The 18,927-nt window shown below is 45.2% G+C and overlaps 1 protein-coding gene across 3 annotated transcripts in view; it reads left to right on the plus strand.

Annotated features, from left to right (window-relative positions):
- ADA (adenosine deaminase) overlaps window positions 1–18,927 on the plus strand; it is a 118,220-nt gene that overhangs the window by 69,888 nt on the left and 29,405 nt on the right. For all 3 annotated transcript variants that reach the window (XM_060030740.1, XM_060030742.1, XM_060030741.1), the window contains 3 exons: window positions 869–1,035; window positions 8,377–8,479; window positions 17,436–17,651. The gene's annotated coding sequence lies outside the window, so the exon portion shown is untranslated. The remainder of the gene's footprint in view (window positions 1–868; window positions 1,036–8,376; window positions 8,480–17,435; window positions 17,652–18,927) is intronic.

Genomic DNA, 18,927 nt, shown 5'->3' on the forward strand with positions numbered 1-18,927 from the left:
TTACCATATGACCCAGCAGTTCCACTTCTAGGTCTGTACCCGTGAGAAATGAAAACATATGTCCACTCACAAATGTTCACAGCAGCATTATTCACAAGAGCCAAAAGGTGGAAGCAACCTAAATGCCCATCAACTGGTGCATGGGCCTATTCAATATGGTCTGTTCACACAGTGGACTCTTTTCTGGCAATAAAAAGGAATGAAGTACTGATGTGTGCTGCACTGTGGAGGGACCTTGAAAACATTATGCTCAGTGAAATAGGCCAGACACAAGAGACTTTGTGTGATTTCCATTTTGTATGATTCCATTTATATGAACTGTCCAGAAGAGGCAAATCCAGAGAGACAGAAAATAAATTGGTGGTTTTGGGCCGGGAGGGGCAGGAAGTTAGCAGGGGGAGGGGGGTGCTAGGGAATGACTGCTAATGGGTACAGGGGTTTTGAGGGGAATGATGAGAAAGTTCCAAAATTGTTTGTGATGAATATAGTAAAAGCCATTGAATTCTATAATTTAAATTTATAAATTATATAAATTTCTAATTTAAATGGGTAAATTGTATAGCATGGGAATTTTATCTCAATAAAGCTGTTATAATATACTTTTTAAAAGGATGGAAACCCAAGATGACAATGAAAATATACACCGTCATTTATTAAGAGCATGGACTATGGACCAAGTACTTGGTAATCTCATTTAACTTTCACAACACCCTTGGTAGGTTATTTTCCCCATTGTACAGATGAGGATGAGGTTCAGAGGTTTTGAGTAAGTGGCCCAGAGTCCCTCAGCTGTTTTGTGGTAGAGCTGTGATTTGAACCCAGGCTCATCTGGAAGGTCTACGCTCAGTCTGAAGTACTTTTGTTGTAGTTCCCGTTCAAGATGCCAACACAGGAGGCTGCTGAACTCACCTCCTCCCACGGACTCACGGAATCTCCAGATACATATGGAAGAGTTTCCTCTGAACAAAAACCTCCAAAACCAGCTGAGTGACCCCTACGCATCAAGAGAATGAGAAAAACCTCACATGGAAGCAGGTAGGCGAGGCTGAGACACAATCTCGCCATAAGCCCCATCCCTGGCACGGTGTCCCACAAGTGGAAAGGAACTCAAAACCCTGATCTTCTCCCTGAGGAGTGAAGGGTTTGAACCCCACCTATAGCACCCCAACTTTTCAGACCTGCACTTTAAGTACTTTTGTTTTCTTCTTGGAAGGGGCCGGGAGCTGGTGCACCCAGCCAGCTGGACAAACATGCAGCTTACAGGACATGTAGGGCCCAGGATCTGGGTCTCCTCCCTAGTCTCTATCTAGCCTGGGCAGCCAGAGATTATGGTCAGGGCTTTTTATCACTCCCTGAAGCCTTCTCCCAGCATCTCCCTGTTTATGGCCCCTTAAGCAGACACCCAACAAAGGGCTGCCCAAGAGGCCCCAGAACTGGCTTGGCAAACAAATGTCACTCAGGTCTCTCCAAGGCAGCATTCAAGCCTGGGCCCTGGGCAGCTCCCACAACTTCCATCTTTACTATATGGAGATAATAATACATGTGCACTAAGATGTATGGACAAAGATGTTCATCACAGCATTGTTTATAATAGGGGAAAACTAGAAAGAACCTGAATGGTCAACACTGGGGGACTGGTTACTATGCAACAGAACGTACAAGGGATTAATACCATGCAGCCCTTAGAAGTCCTGCAGTAGAAGAATGCTTCCTGACATAGGATGAGGTTCATATGATGACGTCAAGTGAGAGAAGCAGACACCTGCTAGCCATCCCCACTTCTCACCACCACCCAGGCCAACTCCTGCTTGCATCCTACCATCTAGTCACATTAAACCTCTTATGGTCCCCCAAAAGCCCCAGGCTTTCCCTTTTTTCAGGCATTTGCACTTACTGTCCCCTCTGCCTGGAATGTCACTTCCCATCTCTTCCTGTAACTCTTTCAAACTGGCTAACTCTGGTTCAGCCGACAGGTCTCAGTGGAAACGTCTTTTCCCCTGGGAAGTACTCTCTGGCATTTGGGCTGGCGCAGGGCCCCTCTGTTCTCTCACCACCCCTGTGGGTCCCCCAGCACGGCATGTGTCACACTCTCTGTGACTGGACATTTAACTTCCTGCTTCTCACAAAGATGAGGACAGACCTCCAGCTCTGCGTGAACATCTCACAAGTACCATGCTGGTCCAGTTTATTGAGGATATCATGCTAATAGGACTTGATGATCAGTAAGCATTACACATCTTAGCTGGCTCACTAAGACACACATACACACACACACATACACATACATGCACATCTATATAATATATGGAGAGAGAGAGAGGGAAGGAGGGACGGAGGGAGAGAGAGAGATCGATCTGTGTTGCAGTCTTAGAGCAGAATTCCTTCTTCTCTGGGAAAACTCAGTTCTTGCACTTAAGGCCTTCAGTTCACGGGAGGAGGCCCATCTACATTACGGAGGGTAACATCCTTTTCTTAAAGCCAACTGGTTGTAAATGTTAATCATCTTTAAAACACCTTCATAGAAACATCTATGCTTGAACAAACGACTGGGCACCAGAACCCCGCCAAGTGGACACATAACATTAATGATCACAGACCCTACTCCTGGTACCAATTACCTGATCAACCGAGACTCTTACTTGGAAACAAAAGAAACCACTCTGGTTCAAACAAGAGAGATTTATTCTAAGATATTTGAGAGACTCTCCATAAAGGCCAGAGTATAAGACCTTTCTCCTTTCCTAATATAAGCACTGAAAGTTAAAAATTCCCCTAGACACTGCTTTAGATGCATCCCACAAATGATGATACACTGTATTTTCATTTTTCACTTAGTTTGAAATATTTTCTAATTTTCTCCATGATTTCTTCTTGGATGCCTGAGTTATTTATAAATGTATAAATACATTTCAAAATATCTGTGGTTATTTAGATATAGTGTTATTAATATATAATTCCATTCCACTGTGAAGACACTGTAAGATTTCAGTATTTTGAAATATACAGAGACTAGCTGAAGGCAGAGCATAAGTCTGCCCTGGTGAAGGTGCCACGTGCACTTGAAGAGAAGTCGTTGGGCATAATGAACCGTAAATGTCAGTTAGCTCAAGGTGGTTGCTGGTGTTATTTAGATCATCGGGTTTTTACTGATTTGGTGTGTTACTAGTTGACTTATCATTGACTGAGAAACAGCTATTAAAACCTCCCAACTATTGACATTTGTACACACATGTTCTCAGCGACATTATTCACAATAGCCAAAAGGTGGAAGCAACCCAAATGTCCACTGATACATGAATGAATAAACAAAACGTGTATATACATACAATGGAATATTATTTAGCCTTAAAAAGAAAGGAGGACTTCCGTGGTGGCACAGTGGTTAAGAATCCGCCTGCCAGTTCAGGGGACACGGGTTTGATCCCTGGTCCGGGAAGATCCCACATGTTGTGGAGCAACTAAGCCTGTGTGCCAAAACTACTGAAGCCTTCCCACCCTAGAGCCCGTGCTCCGCAACAAGAGAAGCCACTGCAATGAGAAGCCTGTGCACCGCAACAAAGGGTAGCCCCCGCTCACCGCAACTAGAGAAAGCCTGCACACAGCAACAAAGACCCAACGCAGACAAAAATAAATAAATAAATAGATAAATAAATAAATTTTAAAGAAAGGAAATTCTGACACATGCTACAACATGGCTGAATCTTGACATCATGCTAAGTGAAACAAGCCAGTCACAAAAAGACAAGAACTATATGATTCTACTCATATGAGGTCCCTAGAGTAGTCAGATTCATAGAGATAGAAAGCAGAAGGGTGGGATTAGCAGATGCAAACTATTACATATAAGATGGATAAATGACAAGGTCCTACTGTGTATCACAGGGGACTATATACAATATCCTTTGATAAACCATAATGGAAAAGAATATGAAAAATAATGTATATATAAGTATAACTGAATCATTTTGCTGTACAGCAGAAATTAACACAACATTGTAAATCAACTATACTTCAATAAAATAAAATATATGCAAGCATATATATGTAAGTATATATGTAAAAAAGAGAGAAAGTAGAAGGGTGGTGGCCAGAGTCTGAGGGGAGGGGGAATGGGGAGTTGTTTGATGGGTAGTGTTTCTGTTCTACAAGATGAAAAAGCTTTGGCGATCAGTTGGACAAAATGTAAATATATATAACACAGCAAAATTATACACTTAAAGTGATTAATATGGTAAATTTTATGTTATGTGTATTTTACCATTGCAATTTAAAAAAATTTTTTTAAATCTTCAACTGTTTTTGTAGATTCTAATTCTCCCTTCAATTCTGTCAAGTTTTGAATTGTGCATTTTAAAGTTTAGATACTAGACACATATACAAATATAACTAGCATAGCTTCCTGATGAAACGACCTACATTGATTATAGACAAAAAACAATATTATTCTCATATACACAGATTGGAATTCCCTACTTCCAGCCACTTCATGTGGTGATTAAAAGCATGAGCTCTAAAGTCAGAGAGTCCGATTACGCCACCTATCTGTTGTGTAACCTAGAAAGGTTATTTAATTTCTTTGAGCCTCAGTTTCCTCATCTGTAAAATGGGCTTCATAGCTGTATCTATTTCCCAGGATTGCCATAAAGATTAAGCATAAACAGCACCCAGCCCAGAGCCTAGTACGCAGTAAGCACTCAAGGTGTGTCAGCTATCATCATCATCATTGTCATCATCATCGTTGTCATCACATATGTATGTGTGGATAGAAATCGTAATGGATGAGGAAGGCTTTGGAAGGCAAGTCATAAGAGGAATCTTTGAAGGAAGCCAGGTAATCCTGGGCAGAGACGAACATGAGCACTGGCCTCACGTGTCTGCAGGGCTATAATGAGATGGGAAGAAGCAACCAATTATTTCTGGAGACCCTAGGGAAGATGATGACCCAAGAAGGAACCACAGACAGTGGTCAGCTTGAAGGAAGAAGCCACCACCAGAGTTTTGACCTATGATTTGCTCAGATTTGGGGGAGGAAGTGAGCTCCCCAAGCCAGGAAGTGTGCAGAGCTAAGGCTCAGTGGGCAGATGTCAGGGAGAGGATTCCTGCACTGGTGGGAGGTGGAGGAAATGACTTAGGAGGTCCTGTCTTTGGCCTTGGTCTCTCTGGATAAGGCTCTGAAGGTTCCATCCCCTCTTTGGCCACAGCCAGTGACTAGAGGCCATTTCAGGATTATGGGCAATACCCTTCGCTCCTCCTCTGTCTGTCCTCTGTGTGATTCTATTCCTTGATCACAGCCAAGCTCCCACCCCACTACCTCTGGGCCTTTGCACATGCCATATCCACTCCAAAGAAGTGCATCCAGGTTTTGTGGACCTGAAACTTATAAAGCTGGGAGACCTCCTTTAAGGAAAAGAGAACCAAAAATCAGATAAGAATGTGAGTATTTAGAACCAGAAACAAAACCACAACGAATTTTTTTTGTGTGTGTGAGGCCAGCATTGTTTTGCTTTTACTATTTTCATTTTTTAAATCTTTTTCAACAGAAACAGACTCACAGACATAGAGACACACAATAGAGACACACATAAAGACCACAATAGATTTGTGGTTGCCAAGGGTGAGAGGGGGTGGGGGAGGGATGGAATGGGAGTTTGGGATTAGCAGATGCAATTTGTTATACATAGAGTGGATAAACAAGGTCCAACTATATAGCACAGGGAACTAACTATATTCAATATCCTATGATAAACCATAATGGGAAAGAATATGAAAAAGAATGTACATATGCATATAACTGAATCACTTCGCTGTACAGCAGAAATTAACACAGCATTGTAAATCAACCATATGTCAATAAGGTAAAATTTTAAAAATAATAAATAAATCGTCATCTTTTTCAAGTGATATTGGTTTTTCAATTGACTGAGGTGATATCAGGTATCTGTTTAAAATAAATTTGAGACATGTGCTCCATGAGGGCAAGGAGTTTTGTCTTATCTGTTCACCTCTGTTATCTCCCAAACCTCAACAGTGCCTAGACAAGTAGATAATTGGTAAATATTTGTTTAATGAAATTAATTAAAAATAATAAGCAGATGATAGCGTAAGTGTACCTAAATATGGCAAAATTTGCGATGAAAAACCACAATGAATTTTTAAAAGCTGATGAACACTAGACAATATCTAGAAAAATAACATAATATTTACATTTATCACCTGATACACCTCTATAACATTTTTATTCCTACCTTTTGGCTGTATACTTTTAGGATAACCTCTTCATATGACATTGATTTTGTAATGTCATTTTCTTTTCTTTTTAAAAAAATTTTACTTATTTATTTTTGGCTGTGTTTGGGTCTTTCTCTAGTTGTGGCGATCGGGGGCTACTCTTTGTTGCAGTGTGCTGGCTTCTCATTGCAGTGGCTTCTCCTGTTGCAGAACACAGGTTCTAGGTGCGCAGGCTTCAGTACTTGTGGCTTGCGGCCTCCAGAGCGCAGGCTCAGTAGTTGTGGCGCACGGGCTTAGTTGCTACGTGGCATGTGGGATCTTCCCGGACCAGGGCTCGAACCCGTGTCCCCTGCCTTGGCAGGTGGATTCTTAACCACTGTGCAGCCAGGAAAGTCCCAATGTCATTTTCTTTAGAGAAAATAAGAAGATAATTTAGGCTTTTCTCTAGCACAGTTGACCAAAAGGTTTTTTTGTTTGGTTGGTTGTTTTTGTTTGTTTGGTTGTTTGTTTTAATTGTTGATAGTTTAGAAAAGTTTCTTTCAACTTCACAACTCATTATGGGTGAGGTCATAAAATTTTAGGATTGTTGTCAAATTTAGAAAAACATCTATCAAGTTTCTTTCATAGAGGAGGTGTAAGATTTCAGGACTTTTCATGTTTCCTTGATCATTAATCTTAAAAATCCTTTGAATAAGTTGCCGCCTATTAATCAGTTTGTTGCCAATGTCCTCTTAGCAATGATGTATTTTGAGTTTTGTTATTTTCATCAATGCAGTATTCCGTGACAACTTCCCCTTAGCTGCTAGCTCCTCAAAAATGCCACCGCCATGCCAGCAATACCCCAAATGCGGGGAAGTATGACCGAGGGGAAAGTCAAAGAGGCAGCATTCTTATCCAGCTGCAGTTAAATTAGCTTACTTTGGCAAACTCTACACCATGTGATCCTGAGTGTGCCTTGCTTGGGCCCCTCCCAGGTCACTGGAAGGTGTCTGGCAAGTGAGGAGCTTAAGCTTTGTAGCTTTGTAGCTTCATGGTAAGCCTGGCAAATCCATTTCTGCCTCTTCCCAGAATGGAGTCTCTGCTCCGCCTACCGCTGTTGCATGTGGGTTACAGCTTCTCATCTTGTCAATCTCTGCTCAAGCATCACTTCATCCAGGAGGCCTCCAAAATAGGTTAGCTGCCCCATGAGGCTGGAGGCCACGTCTGTCTGTCTAGCTCACCCTGTCCCCTCCGTATACTTGGAGCAGAGCCAGGTACATAGTACAACCATAGACTCCAAAGGCTGAAGTGACCTGCCGAGTTCACCCAGACAGTAACTGTCAGAGCTGGGAGTCAACCAGGAAGGAAGGAAGGAAGGGAGAGAGGGAGGGAGGAACTCCAGCTTCCCAGACAGCCTGCAGGCCTCGGACATAGAACTGTGTTTCCTGCCAGACCCCTTCAGAGCCCGAGCTGGCCAGCTTCCCTTCCTCCATCTTGGGTGGCTGATGAGGAACCCCCAGAGGAGGTCATCTGAGTCCTAGAGCAGAAATCTCCCTCCCCAGCACCACGGCTGTGAAGCATAGAAAAGAGTGTGAACCTGGGTTTGAATCTCCCGGCCACTTCTTAGCAGCCCTGTAGCTTTGAGCAAGTTGGAATCATCTCTCTATGCTTCGCTCCATATCCTCATTTCTAAAATGAGCCTTATGACCTCCCCTCCCCCCCACAGGGCTGGCTGGAGGACCTTAGACAGCGTTAGATTAGAGGAAGTTTTCTGGCCCTTGGAGACAGCACCAAGTTGCAGGGCTCTCTTTGGTTTTGGCTTGTTTGAATTTAATTTTTATTTTATATTGGAGTATAGTTGATTTACAGTGTTGTGTTAGTTTCAGGGGTACAGCTAAGTGATTCAGTTATACATATATCCGTTCTTTTTCAGATTCTTTTTCCATATAGATTATTAGAGAATATTGAGTAGAGTTCCCTGTGCTATACAGTAGGTCCTTGTTGATTATCTATTTTATATATAGTAGTGTGTGTATGTTAATCCCTAACTCCTGATTTATCCCTCCCTCCATGTTTCCCCTTTGGTAAGCATATGTTTGTCTTCAAAGTCTGTGCAGGGCTCTCTTTGTGAACCAGGGTCTAAGCAGAACCCTTTCTTTCTCTCTCCAGCCTGAGCCCATCCACACCCCAGTCCCTTGAGGGTCCTTCCAAAGCTTCTGCTGTTGCTTCTTCTTGACTGATGTCAACCAAGATGACCAACCTTCTTGTTATGGTAAAGTAACTCCGGACTGAGCATGTATTCTGCCCTCCCACCTGCCTCTTGATTTGAGGGGATGAAGGGCACACCTCTGTCACGGGTGAGCCTCACACGCACAGAGGTCAGAAGGTGGCTGCCTCTGGATTATAAATTCCTCTCGGTGGGCCATTCCTTTCTCACCAAGTGTCCCCAGCACCCAGCACAGGGCCTGGCCCAGGGTCACACCCAGTAAACGCTAGCTGGGAACTAAGGGAGATGCTGGGACACTGACTGTCCCAAGGCAGTCACCCCTGGCTCACCACAGTGGCCACTGGGGGACAAGGGGTAATGCATCTACTGTGTGCCAGGCACCAAGCTCAGCTTTGCTACCTGCTTCTCTTGTTTCCCCGATGCCCTGAAAAATAGGTACTACCATCCCCATTTCACGGAGGTGGAGACTGAGGCTCAGCCAGGACAAACCACTTACTTGAGCCCACCCATATGGTAAAGCTTGGAGGGGTATTCCAATCAGGGCTCCTGGCTCTGCTTACTGCTCTCCCTATCAGTCCTTAACCTAGAATTCCCCCCAGGAAGTCATTTTTTCCTGTTAAGGAATGCTCCTCTGTTAAAATGTAGTACAATGGCAAATGAGTCTAAAATTACATTTTAAAAATTGAACACTATTTTCTACCCAGGGGTAAAAACAACCGTGAGCTCCTCAAGGGAGGGAATGGGTTTTTTTTCGCTGTTGTTGTTCTTGTATCCTCACTGCCTATCACAAGGTCTGGCATGGAGTAGGATTTCAACAGACGTTTGTTGAATGACTGTGTGAACGTGTGAGTGAGTAAATGAAAACAGCCATCTCACCAATCAATGGCCCATCCCTGTAGAAGCATAGCTCATTTGGGCAAGATGAGACCCTCTAACCTAGTGGTCACAGACGTAGCATGTGGGCTATACAGTTCATAAGAAGGCTTTGTTTAATCCACATAAAATCTTTAAAATTTTTTAAATTACTTGTCAATATTTAAAAATTAGGTTTCACATAAAATCTAGATTTTCACCTTGTGGCAGAGACTTTCACCAAAAGTCTACCTTTCTCCAAACCCATACCCTGTTCTTCCCTGCACAGAGCAAGACTCTGTTTCCCAGCCTCCCTTGCGGTTACGATGATCCTGTGATTACATTCTAGCCAGTGGAATGTGGGCAGAAGTAATATGTAGCACTTCGTGCCCAGTTCCTAAAACCTCCCTCCCAATCCTCCACACTCTTTTCTGGGTCTGTGGGGCAGGTGCAGAAGATCCAGGGGAGACTCCTAGGCCTTAGGAGATGGCAGAGCCAAAGATGAAAGGAATGGGGCTCATCCATGGCTGTGTGGAGCCTCCACATTGGACTATGGTGGGAACAGGAAACACATCTTTACAATGTTAAGGCCATGTGCTTTGGGATTTTTTGTTACAGCAGCCTATCCTGACTAATACATCTTCTCTTGAAAACTCCCAAATCTGGCAACACAGGGCTTACTTTTCTACGTGACAATGATGAGCTGGACTTTTGTAGCTGTTGTGCCCTTCAGCCTAGCTGGCGTTTTCTAGCTCACCTGATCCCTGCTCTCAGTCTGCCTGGCTTCCAGAGCTATTTGATTTTGCAGCTTCTGCTCAAATTCAATCTCTCTCTCAAACATATGGGGAAATTGAGGCACAGAGGGGACAGGGGGCCAGCTTCAGGTCACAGTATGTTGGGGATAGAGCTGAAACTTGGACTGAAGTCTCCTAATTCCTACTCCAGTCTTCTTCCTTGGGATCTTTCTTAGGAAGTGACAAAAGAGGGAGCTGTTCCAAGTCTAAGGCCCTTTTGGGGTGGAAGGGGAGTTAGGTGGCCAAGACGGAGAGGGGGCACCCCAGATGGTGGAGGGGGTGAAAAGAGGAAGGGAAACCCTGACTCCCCTGTGACTCCAGTTGGCATAAGGCTTAGAAATGCCCGACAGGCAGTGAGGAGCTGGGTCTGCAGGTCTGGTTCAGAAGCCTGACTCTAATCGTCCCCGTCCCTCTCCCTCTAGGGAAAGGGCCTGTGTCCTTGGTTGCCTGAGCTCCACTGACAAGAAGCAGGAACGAATTCTCCCTCCCAGACAGTCAAATCCCGAAAGAAATGAATCTGCAAATTAACATCCCATGTTGAGGTAGCTGTGCCAGGAATGTCCAGGTGGTGAGGGCTGGGAGGGAACCCTGTGAGGTGTGGACAGAGCCATCCCGGTGAGCCCTCTCTCTCTCTCTTTTTTTTTGTTTTTTGCTGTACGCGGGCCTCTCACTGTTGTGGCCTCTTCCTTTGCGGAGCACAGGCTCTGGACGCGCAGGCTCAGCGGCCATGGCCGGTGAGCCCTCTCTTAGTGGCTGGGCTGGGCTGGGGCTTCGCCTCCCCCTCAGTCACTCTAATTCCCCAATACCTTGAGCACCTGTCAAACATACGTTTTCTGGAGGGCTCGGAGAAAACGCACCTCACCTGAGGAAACTTCCCGGCATCCCTTCCCACGCTTTCCTGCAAGGGAGGCAGCATCTGCCGTGGAGACGATTGTGGATGCCCAGGGGCGGCTGAGAAGCCGCAGATCCTTCTTGGGCTCCACGATCTCGCCTACCCAGACCAGACTCCCGCCTGGATCCCACGGCAGCTTTGCCAGAAGCATCGTTTGCTCATACCTTCTCCAAGGCTTACCCTCCCCTCCTCCACTGAGGGCCAGCTGTCTTCCCCAGCTCGGACTGGGAAAGGCTCTTGGAGACTTGAATTTGCATCCAACACTCCCCCTCCACTGCCGCTATATTGAAAGGAACAGAGAGAAATCACTAAGTTCAGGGCCCGGGTAGAGAAAGAAGAAAAGAGAGTCCCCTCTGTCTGTGAAGTGTGTTCAGAGCTGTTGATGCAGAAAGGCTTTGCTTGAAAACTCCATGAACCCAAAAGAGCCTTGGGCACAAAAGCTCTGAGCTGCTCTCAAGAAGTGATTACATAGCAGTTACACCGGATGTGCATTAAACACTAATAACACAAACGCTTACAGAGGCCTACAATACCTTACTCAACTTTCTGGTGGGAGACAGAAAGTCTGAGCAAAATAATTTTAGCACCCAAACTCATTTGGTGGCAAAAACCCAACCTGATCAGTTGTATGAATATGCATACGTTATTCTCTGCAGAGATATTAATGTGTTTAATTATGGTATGCTAACCCAGACCCTCAACTAATAGCTTTTTTTTAAGTTTTTTATTTTATATTGGGGTATAGTTGATTTACAATGTTGTGTTAGTTTCAGGTTATACAGCAACATTGTTCAGTTATACATATACATATGTCCATTCTTTTTCAGATTCTTTTCCCATATAGGTTATTACAGAATACTGAGTAGAGATCCCTGTGCTGTATAGTAGGTCCTTGTTGGTTGTCTATTTTATATATAGTAGTGTGTATATATTAATCCCAAACTCCTAATTTCATCCCCCCACCGCTAGTGTCTCTCTATAACATATGGCATGTGCTTTCAAAAACCCCCAAACTCCCCAAATCCCAAAATGCATGAGGGCCCTGAGACATCGGTGTTTTAGATAAGGAATTGGGGCACTTATACATTCTAAGTGCTTTACATCCATTAACCCACTTAATCCTTGCAATAACCCTATGGGGTAGAACTTAAGATTCTTCTTCCCATTTTATAGATGAGCAAACCGAGGCAGAGAGAGGTGAAGTGACTTGCTTCACAGCTGCTGTTGGAGCTGGCGTTTGGACCCAGGCATCCCAGTTCTAGAACTCTCTGAACCACTCCACCATCTGCCTTGCTAGGCAAGGTGGGGGTGGGGTGGGTGGGAAACAGAAAATAACCATTTTAAGCCTCATGTGCAACAAGTACACACCCAGGAGGGCATACAAGGAGCAAACCTGCTGCCGCAGGTGTTCTTGATGGTAACCCAGCCATCCAGGTTGCCCTGGTACTGTCCTGGATTCGGCACTGGAACTCCTGCATCCTAGAAAACTCATCAGGCCCATCCAGCTGGGACGGATGCTCACCCTAGTTCTTGGGGACCATGTGCCTCTTCTCTTATGAGTATTGTGAGCATCAGGACCCACTGAGGGGGATTCTGGGGTCTGGGGATGCGTATTGTTCATACAACATGGCTTCTGAACCCAAACAAGGATCTCCTGTGGGCACTTAAGCAAGACATGGGGAGGAAACCCTGGAGGACGTGCCAGCTGTGTCAGATTCACCCAGCAGCAGTGTGTCTCCACCTCAGCACCTTCCTAAGGGGTTTACAAGAACGAGGGCACTCTATCAGGTTTTCCCTGTGAGTGCTGACTTTGGACTCCATTGTAAACACAGGGGGGATATACCCTTGGGAGGAGATTTACTCTGATGTTCCAATTTAGAAATGACTGGCTTACACCCCCAGCTTTGAATTTTAACTCATTAAAGCCCACCCCGACTTCTCAGGAATGAGCCACACCAGAGACTCATAGCCACCTGCCACGGGCTTGCCCAGTCCTAAGTGCAAAGAAGAAAGAGGCAAGACCCCTGCCCTTGAGAAGCAGGTCTGGGCACATAGAGGCAGGAGATAAGCGTACCCCGACTCAGAGGAGGAGAAAGAGAGCCCCATGTGCTGAGGGTCCCGCGGGCTCCTGGAGCTGGTGAGGAAGAAGGGGGGCTGGCGTGGGAATGCTATACAATCCTTCTACTGCTGAGGGCTGCCCGAGTGAAGGATGCAGGCTGGAGGCTGCCAGTTAAACGTGGCAGACTGAACAGATAGATTTACCTTCACTGTTCTCTGGAGTTCCAGTATGAGGACATAAAGGCATTAAAAAAAAAATGCACACCTGTCCGCTGGAACAAAGAGACCATGTGAGAAGATGACAGCAGATAAGAGGAGTCAACCACATTCTGGAAGCTGGAAAGCAGATGGTGAGTGGGGACTGACTTAAGAAACCCGAGAGGTTGAAACCTGACAATTTAGGGGGAGCCATCAGGACACAAGACAATTTAAGATCTTCAGAAAGTCTCAGGGGTCGGAGGGACCGGGAATCTCCAAAGGCCGAGTACAGAGCAGAATTAAAACCAGAAAGGCTGGTGGGTAACCATCTGTGGGACAACTGGATTTCTTCTACCCCAGCTGGCACAGGCAGGGCATGACCCTTCCTCACCGGAGCAGGAGGCTCCCTCTCGGGAGAGGCTGGACCATGATGATCTGAGAGAATGTACAGCAAGGCTCAGCACAGGGCCGGGAATCTAGCAGGTCCTTGGTAAGTTGCTGCTGTCATTATTCTATTCAGCTGGCCTCTTTTTGTCTTGTTCTCTAATTTTCTTTTGGTCGGAAAGAGACTCAAAGACATGAGGCAGAAAGGTGAAGTGGGCGGCAGAGGCTAGCTGCCTGGTAACACCCCCTCCAGCTAGCCACATGCCCTCGTCACACACTAGGCTATTTGCCTTCTAATATCTACTACCTTCTTTTTCTTTAGTAACAGAATCTCCCTTTTTAGATAGCTACCTTGCCCCCTAGCTCCAAGGCATTTTCCAGTCTCTTTTGCAATTAGGTGTGGCCATGTGACTATATAAATAGTAGTGTTGTGAGCAAGTCAGGAAGTATCTTTATAAGAGAAATGGTCTTCCTCCACTCTGCTCTCTGGGCTGCAGATGTGATGGCCAGTGCTCCAGCAGCCATACTGCACAATGAGGAAAGGGGCCACTTGCTAGGGATGGCAGAAAGAGAGATGGAAGGAACCATCTTCATGGAGTTGCCATACCAGCCTGCACTGCCAGCCTTTGGACTTCTTTTACAGGACAGAGAAATAGACTTCTTTCTTGTTTTGGCTACTATTATTCTAGGACTTTCTGTTGTGTGCATCTGATTCTGATCCTGTAAGCTTAAGTTGGGGGCAACCCCTCCCTTGTTGTCCTCTTTCCTATTCAGAGATCCTAGAAGATGAGAATCAGCAGAGACCTTAGCTGTTATGGAGTCCACAGGGCCAGGGGCAAAATCTGGCCCACAGATGTTTTCTTTAGCTCATACAAAGTTTTTAAAATCAGGAGCTATTTGAACACATTTTGAACATTAAAATGGCAATATCTGGCTTTTCTTGAATAATTGGAGGATCTGGCAACACTGAATTCATTCAGCACGGCAGGATTTAGTTGGAGCATCTGCTCCCTCATTGAGCAATCCCCACTTCTATTGCTAATATATATATATAATTTCTATAAGATCTATAAGGTATATATATAATACAAAATATCTATAAGGCATATATTATATAGTATGTAAGGTATATATATTATATATATAATATTTTATAGATACACATAATCCTATATTATATATAAATCATATATAATCATATATATATAATCCTATGAGCTAGTTTTATATATATATATATACACACACGTGCACACACACACACGTTATCCTATATGCTAGATATGTATATGGGTTACCCTATGAGCTAGGTATGTTATATATATATATATATACGCACTACCCTATGAGCTCGGTATGTAAATGTGTGTCCCCACGCAACAGATGAGGAATTTGAGGCTCAGAGAAGACTTGCCTGGGTCACAGGTCACAAGGCTGGAAGCAGTGGAGCCAGTCTGCATTCCATGCTGGCTCTGTCAGCCTTTGAGTTTGCAACCCTTGACGTCCCAACCCCTTGCTCAGAGTTTCTCAGAGGAAGACAACAGAGCCAAAGAGGAAGAAATGCTTAATAACCCTCTTGTCATATTGTATCAAACCAGTGGCACAGAGCCCCCCTGCTGCACTGCAACTTGGGAATGGGACTTTCCTCTCCATATCCTGTGGCTGGCACAGAGCCAGCTGGGGAACTATGTGCTCAACAAATGAGGTAACCCACTCTCAGTCACACAGAGCCAGATGCGGAGCTGGGATGCAAACCCAGGGCTCCTGCCTGCCCGCCCAGGGCTCTTCCAGACCTGGTTGCCGCCCAACCTATCCTGTTTTCTTCAGATGCTGACAGAGGTCAAGAGCACAGGCTGAGGTCTAGCGTATTTACACTCAAACTCCAGCTTCACGTCTCACCACTTTGAGCCTCAGTTTCTGCACCAGGGAACAGAGCTAATCACTTACCTCATGGGGCCGCTGGGAGAATTTGATGAGATCACGCACATACCTTCTTGCGATAACCAGCACCTAATAGATACTCAATGAATAGGAGCTATTATTGTGATACATATTTTGTATGAGTGTGTGGGGTTAAGAGGGATTAATTTGCCTATGTCTTGAAATCCTTTCCCTTATGCTTTGACTTGCCCTCCCTTAACCCAAGGCAGCCTGAGCCCTTCATAGGACTGGACACAAGGTCACGCTCAGGCGAGGGCTTCCCATTATCTCAGGAGCTTGTGAACAATGATCTGAATTGTCTACTCACCTTCCATCATTCCACCAACATATAACGAGCTCCTACTCTCCAGCAGGCCCTGGGTCAGGGCTGGAGATGTAGGAGAAGTTGAACGTGTCCTGCCTTTGAAGACTGTCTACCTGGCTGGTGAGGTTAGACAAGGTCCCATGACTCTGATACATGGAAGATGATGACAAGTCTTATGGGAAGGGGAGCAAAAGGGCTACCTTCAGGAAGATGCATTCCCACTCCAGCAGAGACTGCTAGATGCTCATCCACATCCGGGCTCTCCGCTCCTTCCCAGCCTGGACTACTACATTTCCCAGCATCCCCTGCAATTCAGTGTGGCCACATGACCCAGCTGTGGCGATTGAATGTGGACTGAAGAGTTGTGTGCTACTTCTGAGCCTGGCCCCTCAAAAGCCCCAACACTGCTTAATACTCTCTTCCCCCTCTGAATGGCTGGAATAAAGATGACCCCCAGGGTAACCTTGAGACCCACGTGTTGTAGATTCAGAAGGACTGAGTGGAGAGTTTCTGCCCGCCCAGAATTGTTACATGAACAAGAACTCTACTTCTAGCCTATTTGCCAGGTATTTGTAACAGTCTGTGTGTTACAGTAACTACCGTTACCCTAATACATCTGCCTTGAAAGTCAGATTTTTTTTCATTATGTAACTTTTCCCCTTCACAACTTTAACAATTATATTTAGTGCTGTAGTACTAAGTTACCAATGTTATTGTCACAACTTAATTCTTTAACTGGAGATTATACTCCTGACCAGGATTGTTTCGATTGGGATATTCTTATTCATTAGTTCTGTGGGGTTCTTTTTGTTTGTTTTTTGTTGGTTGTTGTTGTTGTTGACTGGAATTAGATCTTAAACTAGATTTTTCAGGAAGGTTATGTGAGAGTGACAATTCCTGCGTGTTTGAAAATAGATCTCGCTTCTCTTCACACAGGAGTGATGTACTTTGTGGATAATGAATCTGGGGGAGGGTATCTCTCCATCCCTCCTCCAACTCTGTAGACATTGGCCCACTGTGTACTGACGTGGAGAAATTCAAGGCCAGCCTGTATCACTGAGGGTCCCAGCAGGAACCAGGCGACACATTCAAACTGAGTCATTGAGGAGAGTTTAATAAAGGGATTATTTACATTCAGTTATAAAATGAATAAAGTCTGAGGATCTAATGTATAATATGGTGGCTATAGTTGATAACATTATTGTGTAATTGACGCTTGCTAATAGAACTTAAATGTTCTCACATGCAAAAAGGTAAATATGTGAGGCGATGGATGCATTCATTAACTTAATGGGGAAAAATCCTTTCAAAATGGATACGTATATCAAATCATCCCATCATACACTTTAATCTTACTATTTTATTTGTCAATTATACCTTGGTAAAGCTGAAAAAATACTAAATTTGTATAATTTACAAATTATTTATTTACAAAGAGGTAGGTAGGTGTAGCTGTCAGGGCACTGCCCATATGTCCTCAGCAATGACCTCTACGTGGCAACAGCTGCTTCCTACTAATACCTGAGTCAGCATCTCTCTCTCTCTCTCTCTCTCTCTCTCTCTCTCCCTCTCCTGCAGGTGTTTTCTAACTGTGCAAGTAAGCTTAGCCACTGTGTTGAGCAACCTAGAAACTCCAGGAACGTAACATCCTGGAGCAGCCCTCCAACAACGACAGTCGACAGTGGGTGGACAAACCTGGCAGCCTCCTCGCTCCTCAGTTGGATTAGCTCTGGGACACATTCTTCGTTCATCTCCGAGTTCCCCTGAGGGACTGAGCTCCAGTTGTCCTGTCTGGTAAGCTGTCTGGATGTATTAGCTTCTCTCACGTCCTGTCTCACTTCTGCCCTCCCCTTCCCATGTTTCCTGGGATCTTTTTCCCAAATAAACTACTTGTGCTCAAATCTTTATCTCAAGCTGTGCTTTTGGGGGGACCCTAACCCAGAGAGCAGAGTTTAGGGAAAGCAATGAAGGCTAGTGCAGTAGCCCGAGGGGCAGGAGGGAACCTGGAGAGGGAATGGTGTGGAGAGGGCCGGCTGTTGGGAGCCTTGACCTTGGTAGAGAGACACAGTTGACCCAGTGACTGTGGGGGGAGAGAGGGAATAAACATCCTGACTCCTCCCTCCTCCCACCTTCCGATCTCCTGCTGGTGCCCCCTATCAACCAAACCCCACCAGAAGTCAGAGAGCAAGCGAGCCTATTGGTGTTTCCATAGTGGTCAGGCTGCCTGGCACAGCAGTAGCGAGAAGGGCAGAAAGTGCATCTGGAGGGTCAAACAGAAGATGCGCAGCACACAGCCTGATTTTTTTCCTTTGCATTTGACTTGCTTGGAAAGCATAATCTCGATAGTCCAGGATCTGGGAGAAGGCTTTTCCAGGTGCCAGGATGGAGTAAACTAAGGGGCAGGGACTGGAGGGGCTGGGGTGTGCTGGAGCCAGCAGTTGTTATCTACGGCTGCCTAACAATCCACCCCAAGACTTAGTGGCTCCGAGTAACAGCCAGTTATTAGATATGCAGCTGTGTAGGTCAGGACTTTGGGCTGGGCTCAGCTGGGTAATTCTTCTGCTCCACATATTCAGCTGGCAGCTGTCCTGGTCTGGAGGGTCCAACATGGCTCCACTAGTGTGTTTGGTTTCTTGGTGGAGATGCTGGAAAGGCTGGTGGACTGAAATGACTATACCTGGGTTCTCTTAGTGTGATGATCTCAACATACTTGGATTTCCTACACAGTGACTCTGGGTTCCCAGAAAGAATGTTCAAGAGGTCCCAGTGGCAGCTGCAAGACTTCTTATGACCTAGGCTCAAAGTCCAGGAACGTCACCTCCACCACATTCTATCAAACAAGTCACTCAGTCCAGCCCAGGTACAAAAGGAGGAAAATTAGACTCCATCGGGCAATGGGAGGACTAGCAAAGAACCGTGTCACTTTTCACCAACCAGCAAGTCATCCAGGTTGACTAGTGTTTGGGGAATATGCTGGGAAGTGATGTTGGAGAGGGTCCGGAATGTCATGACAGGGGCTGGGGAGACAGTAGTAAGGAGGAGAGTGAAGGTTCTGGAGTCAGATTCTAAT

The sequence above is a fragment of the Delphinus delphis genome, chromosome 15 (genome assembly GCF_949987515.2).
Source record: "Delphinus delphis chromosome 15, mDelDel1.2, whole genome shotgun sequence".
In the NCBI taxonomy this organism is placed as follows: Eukaryota; Metazoa; Chordata; class Mammalia; order Artiodactyla; family Delphinidae; genus Delphinus; species Delphinus delphis.